Raw genomic sequence first — 6,348 nt, forward strand, 5'->3', positions numbered from 1 at the left:
GATTGAAGGATGTTAATACTAGTGTTAATAGGATGTTATTAACTTAAAATATCCAAAAAAGCTCACCTTGTATTCTTAAGTAATCCCCAAGGTCGAATCCACCATGAAAGAACCAATCCCTAGCTCAAGAAAATCCCCAAAAATGGCTGCTGCCCGTGACTGCCTTATAAAGGCACAGGTGCTTCAGCGAGTTATACCTTGCGCTGTGCAGGTTGTACCTCGTATTATAAGTTTTGTCTTGCTGGACACCATTTACTAAAACGTCCATAAGTCCTTGTAGAAATATCCAAATGACGAACGGTCAAAAGCATTAGAAACTAGACTCGAAGATCTTTCATTTGATAGGTTGTCCACCATATAACTCCTTATATATATAGGCATGCTCATCCAAAGTTAGGTTTTTGTGTGTACTTATTTGGAACTTTAGTCTATCATGTAATTTCTAACGTGATTAAGACTTAGGGCTCTCCTTAGACCCTACATCACTTATAATATGAATCGTTCACTTATTAACATACGAACATGCTGGAACCTTAAAATTCCGATTCCGGGGTCGTTTTCTCAAAGTGTTGACCGAAGTCAAATTTGCCCTTTTAAGGCTAACTTAAGGAACCAAGTGTTCCGATTTCAACCCAAACACTTCCAAATCCCGAACCAACTATCCCCGCAAGTCATAAATCATTAAAAACACATTCGAGGAGTTTTATTTAGGGGAACGGGGTTCTAAAACTCGAAACGACCGGTTGGGTCGTTACAATTAGACAAAGAATACAATTTACACAAGTAATTTATTCTTTGAGTCCTAAACTACCCGGACTTTAGCATTAATAGTAGCTACGCACGGACTCTCGTCACCTCGTGCGTACGTAGCCCCCGCAATTATCAATAATTACTCAATTTAATCCCTATGGGGTAATTTTCTCCTCACAAGATTAGACAAGAGACTTACCTCGTCTCAAAGTCCACTTTCCGATTACCACGTCGCGTTGAATTCTCGATTCGACACCGAAAAATCCGAAACTATCCAAATATTGTACAAAATAATTAATATTTTCTAAATGATTCGCAATTTATCCATTATATAAATTACCTTTTCCAAAATGGTAAAATTCCTAAAAATTTTCCCGGGCCCACGTGCTCGAATTCTAGAAATGTTCGGATGAAAATGTTACCCATAATCTCAAGAACTTAAATATATAATTTCTACCCAATTCCATAACTATTTTCGTGGTTAAAATCTCATTTTTATAAATATCTAAGTTTTTCATTTAAGCCTTTGATTTCTAAGATTTACTAGTTATAATCTATGTATTTAACTCAAGTTATGTAGGAATTACTTACCTCAAAGTGCTAGGTAAAAACCCTCTTCCAAAAGCTTCAAGAATCGCCCAAGAGATGAAAGAAAAGTGAGATAAATGGCCTAAGTCGCGCATTAAATAAGCTGGGCACATGCCTCTGATGTCGCATTTGCGACACAGGTTCGCAAATGCAAGGGTCGCAAATGCGACACAACTCTCGCAAATGCGAAGCTTGGCCTTCAACTGATGGGGGCGCAAATGCGACCAAAAAATCGCAAATGAGAACTCTGCTGGGATTGCAAATGCATCAAATGTGTCGCAAATGCGAACACTGCCTAGGTCGGGCTTCTTCGCAATTGCGAAGTCCTTCTTGCAAATGTGAGGTTCGCATTTGCAAACAATTCTCGCATTTGCGAGACCTGCAACTGCTGCCAAGAAACACCAGAAAACTGATGTATTTTTATTCCTTCCGAACGTCCGAAACTCACCCGAGTCCTCGGGGCTCCACACCAACTATCCACACAAGTCTAATAACCTCATACAAACTCGCTCGAGCGATCAAACTCCGGAAATAACATCAAAAACTAAGAATCGGACGCCAAAATGCATGAATTGACTTATGAATTCAAAAACTTCTAAAAAGACTTCTGCTCGTCCGATTCCTATCAAATCAACTCGGAATGTCACCAAATTTTGCGTGTAAGTCTTAAATGACCTTACGAAACTATTCCCGGTCTCAGAATTCCATTCGGACCTCGGTATCACCAAAATCTACTCCAAACCAAATTTAAAGAACTTCAAAAACCTTCAAGAACCAGCTTTCACTATTAGGCGCCGAAATGCTCCCGGGTCCCCCCAAACCCGATCCGAACATACGCCCAAGTCCAAAATTATCATACGAACCTATTGAAATCGTCAAATTCCGATTCCGAGGTCATTTTCTCAAAATGTTGACCGAAGTCAAACTTGACCTTTTAAGGTCAACTTAAGGAACCAAGTATTCCGGTTTCAACCCAAACACATCCAAATCTCGAACCAACCTTCCCCGCAAGTCATAACTCATTAAAAATACATTCGGGGAGTTTTATTTAGGGAAACGGGATTCTAAAAGTCGAAACGACCGGTTGGGTCGTTACAAATATGCCTGTCATGCTATTGAAAAACTTAGATAAGCCGAATAGCTTATGTAATAGCACACATATGGTATACAGAAGTTTTGACAATAATGTCATACATGCAAAAATTATGATATTGGTTAATGTGCTTCTAAGTATATTCTTATGCTTGAATTCAACTTCGACTTCCGAAACTAAGGAATATCCTTTTAAATTTGTGTAAAAATAATTTTTAGTATGTTTATGTTTTGTAAATATAGTAAATAAAGCATAAGGACATACATCATAAATATTGGACTATATTTACCGGAATATATTTTCTTGCACGAATAACTGTATGTTGCACTTTCAAGAGGGATATCATGATCGACAACAAGAGTTTTGGTTAAGGCAGAGCAACCAACGAATTAGGAGGAAACATACACACAGAAAATATTGTCCACAAAGAAGTGTTCGTTAAGATATCATCACAATAAATACTTTTAAATTATAATATATAATTGTCTAACTAACATGACAAAATTGATCATTTGTGTAAGTTTTGATGATGTACTTTTATTTTAAATTCATGTATTATTCTAATGTAATAATATTTTTCGGCATTTAGATGATTGTTGTATTATTATACATAAAATTTCTCTAATTAATTAAATTTTATTATTCCTTCATATAAATAAATGTTTAAATCATCATATGTCATTATTAACGTGCAACGCTAGTTCATAGATACTAGTATCTATCTATTCTATATTAAAAACACGAAGGCCCTTAGCGAAATATCGTTTATTTTTTTTTTACTCTTTTAAAATAGAGTTCACACCGGATAAAATAGTAATTTGATTGTTTTTTTTACTATTTAGGAATAATCATTTAATTAATTTCCTGCTATTTAGGAATAGTAATTTAATAATTTTCCTACTATATAAAACTTTGATTTTTCAATTCCAATTCACACTAGGACAATTCGTTCACTGTCAACTCCATTTACCTTTATGAGTATTAAATGTCTCCTGTTAGGTTTAGGAGAATTTTTTTGGTTTCCCAAAATTTTAAAACCAAAAGCAAATAAAAATAAGCAATTAATATTATTAGGTTTAGTATTCTTTTACTCCTATCATAATTATCGTAGGATACAAGTCTAATCTTTAATTTTCTATAATTAATGATACTTTAGGTTTAGTATTCTTTTACCATAACCTAATAAAATATCACCAATTAATGTTAGTTTAGGATTAGTGTTCTTTTACCAAAATTATCTTAGGATTAAAGCTTCTAGAGTATTAAAATCAAAACCATTTAAAATAAGGAGGAAGTGAACACTTTTATAAAAAAAAAAGTCAATATGCCACATTCTTTACCATAAACTCATGATAATATCGATATCTGCAAAAAAAAACTTATTTGCGATTGTCACTTTTGATTTTTATTTTTAATATATCATGTACGATTATTAGTCTAAAATTATCTTCAGTTGTAAATTATAATGTATGTTTTTCTATTGTGTATTATACAATTATTATTATTTTGCTTAAAGGTAATTGTCTGTAATGGTAATCAATTTTTTCCCCCTTTAATCTGCTCTCTATGTTCTTCCTCTTTTTCTAATGCATTTTGTATCTGAATGAGCACTGATGGTATCTTTTTTATTTTGAATAATATTTACTAGATTGTCAGTTATAAAGATACAAATTTGTTATATTTATATTAAAATATCATTTTTTTGGTAGTTCCAACCTTTTTATATTATAGGTTAGATGAACAGTTGCATTCGAGTTACTCTAAAATAGTAATTATGATAATAATTTTGTTGTTCACTCTTATATAAGACGGATTTCAACTGACTTATTTTAGTTTAATGGTATTAGGTCTTATCATATATTCATTTTATTTTAAATTTATTGTATTTTGTTATGCGTGGCATATATATTTGTACAAAGGCTTTTATAATATGAATTGAGACTCTCTCTGTTATTTAAATATACTTTTAATTCAAAGTTTTATAATGATTAACATGCACTACATGTTGGGTTGCGTAACAAATAATGCAACGATATAAATTAGGATGCGCAGTTGTACTATATATAAGGTTACTCTTATTTATAAGTGAAAAATAAATATTTTTATGATAATTATGAAGGTTATACACAATTGGTTTATTATTTTTAATAAAAGAAATAAATTTCATATTAAATAACATTACCATTTAATTATATTTTTAAAATTAACTAAAGTCTTAGCTATTGAAGCTTTTCTTATTCGAAATATGTAAAAACTCCTAATATTTCATAATTTAAAATCAAGTAAGATTTTACATATTTTTTCTTGAGCTTTTAAGGAACTTTGCTTTTGTTTTCTTTTCTGCCGTCTCTTTGTCGTTTGTGAAGGTCTACTCCTTTTCATTGTTTTGGTCAGTGTATTTATTTTAGTACTATTACGTATTATTAAAGCCAATCTAGAATATAACTTACTTTATTTTAAACATAGTTTGTACAAATCATACAAACAACTAAGTTGATAGAATAAAGTGGCGGACCTTTAAAATTTTATTTTAGCCCCCTTTAAAAAAGAATCTTAGCCTTATTTCTAATAAATGTGCAATAGATTATTAAGATTTCATTTAAATATTCTACTTTCGCATATTAATTAATAAATAAAATAATAATATAGAACAAATAATCATGAAAGAAACTTTCACAAGAAAGGTTGACATGGTGATAGGGCTTCATCACAATATCAAAGTGATTTAATTACAATTGTTTTCTTAATAATCTAGCTAAATATGATCAATATTTATTATTAAAAACTTACACTTTTTAATATTTATTTATAAACTTAAATATTTAATAATAATATTTATGTAATATTGTTTTTTATAATTTTGTATTCATTGAGACAGGTACACGCGCAACACGCGCAGCGTAAGACTAGTTATATTAAAAGCACGAAGGCCTTTAGTGAAATATCGTTCGCCTTTTTTACACTTTGAAAATAAATTTTACATAGGACAAAATCATAATTAAATTACTCTCCCTATTATTTAGGAGTTTTAAATCAACTAAATCATTATTTTCCTTATACATTTACGGCTTTGAAATCACATAAATCTTTTCATATTAAAACTTTTCTTATTTAAACTATGTATGGAATTCTAATGTCTTTTAAATTATTATAAAATTGTAATTACCATCCGAAATTAGGAATTCAAAGCCTACTAAAAAACATTTCTTAAAGAAAGTCGTGTCTAATATCCTTTTTAGTTCCAAGATCGTTGAACATACTTTGACGGCAAGTATGGCGAATCTATACTTAAAACTTGGACATTAGCTACATCAACAAAAATCAAAACAATTTAAAACTTAATCATAACGTTAAATACAATTAGTGAAAGAAGGTTCAATACCCTTAAAATTATATTTTATATTGGATATAATTATAATTTATTAGTCTCCCAATATTTAGAACTTTAAAAAAATACAAACTAAATTTTGGTTATTAAATCTTCCCTTATTCGAACTACATATATATAGAAACTACTAAATTTTAGGAATTTAAAACCAAACAAAAAATGTACTTATAAATCCTTTATGTGTTTAAATTTAATTATGACTTTTTTCTTAGGTATATTAGATAGAGTGTATATATGCGTACATTAAAATTTACTAATAAAACTTCAGATCTAATTTTAAGTCTTCAAAAATTGAAGATTACTATACTATGTAAACCAAACTTATAACATACTAGGACGAGTATGAAAATACATGTAAATAAGTTAAATACGACATGCTTAGATTTTTAAAATAGTAGTAGTATTTTAATTTAAAGTAATACGTACTATAATGTACTTTAAGTTAATTATATGAATACATTGAATATATATTGTGAATTTATACTCTATAAATCACAAACCTAATTATAATACTCGGCAAGTGAAACAC

The sequence above is a fragment of the Nicotiana tomentosiformis genome, chromosome 2 (assembly GCF_000390325.3).
Source record: "Nicotiana tomentosiformis chromosome 2, ASM39032v3, whole genome shotgun sequence".
NCBI classification, from domain to species: Eukaryota; Viridiplantae; Streptophyta; class Magnoliopsida; order Solanales; family Solanaceae; genus Nicotiana; species Nicotiana tomentosiformis.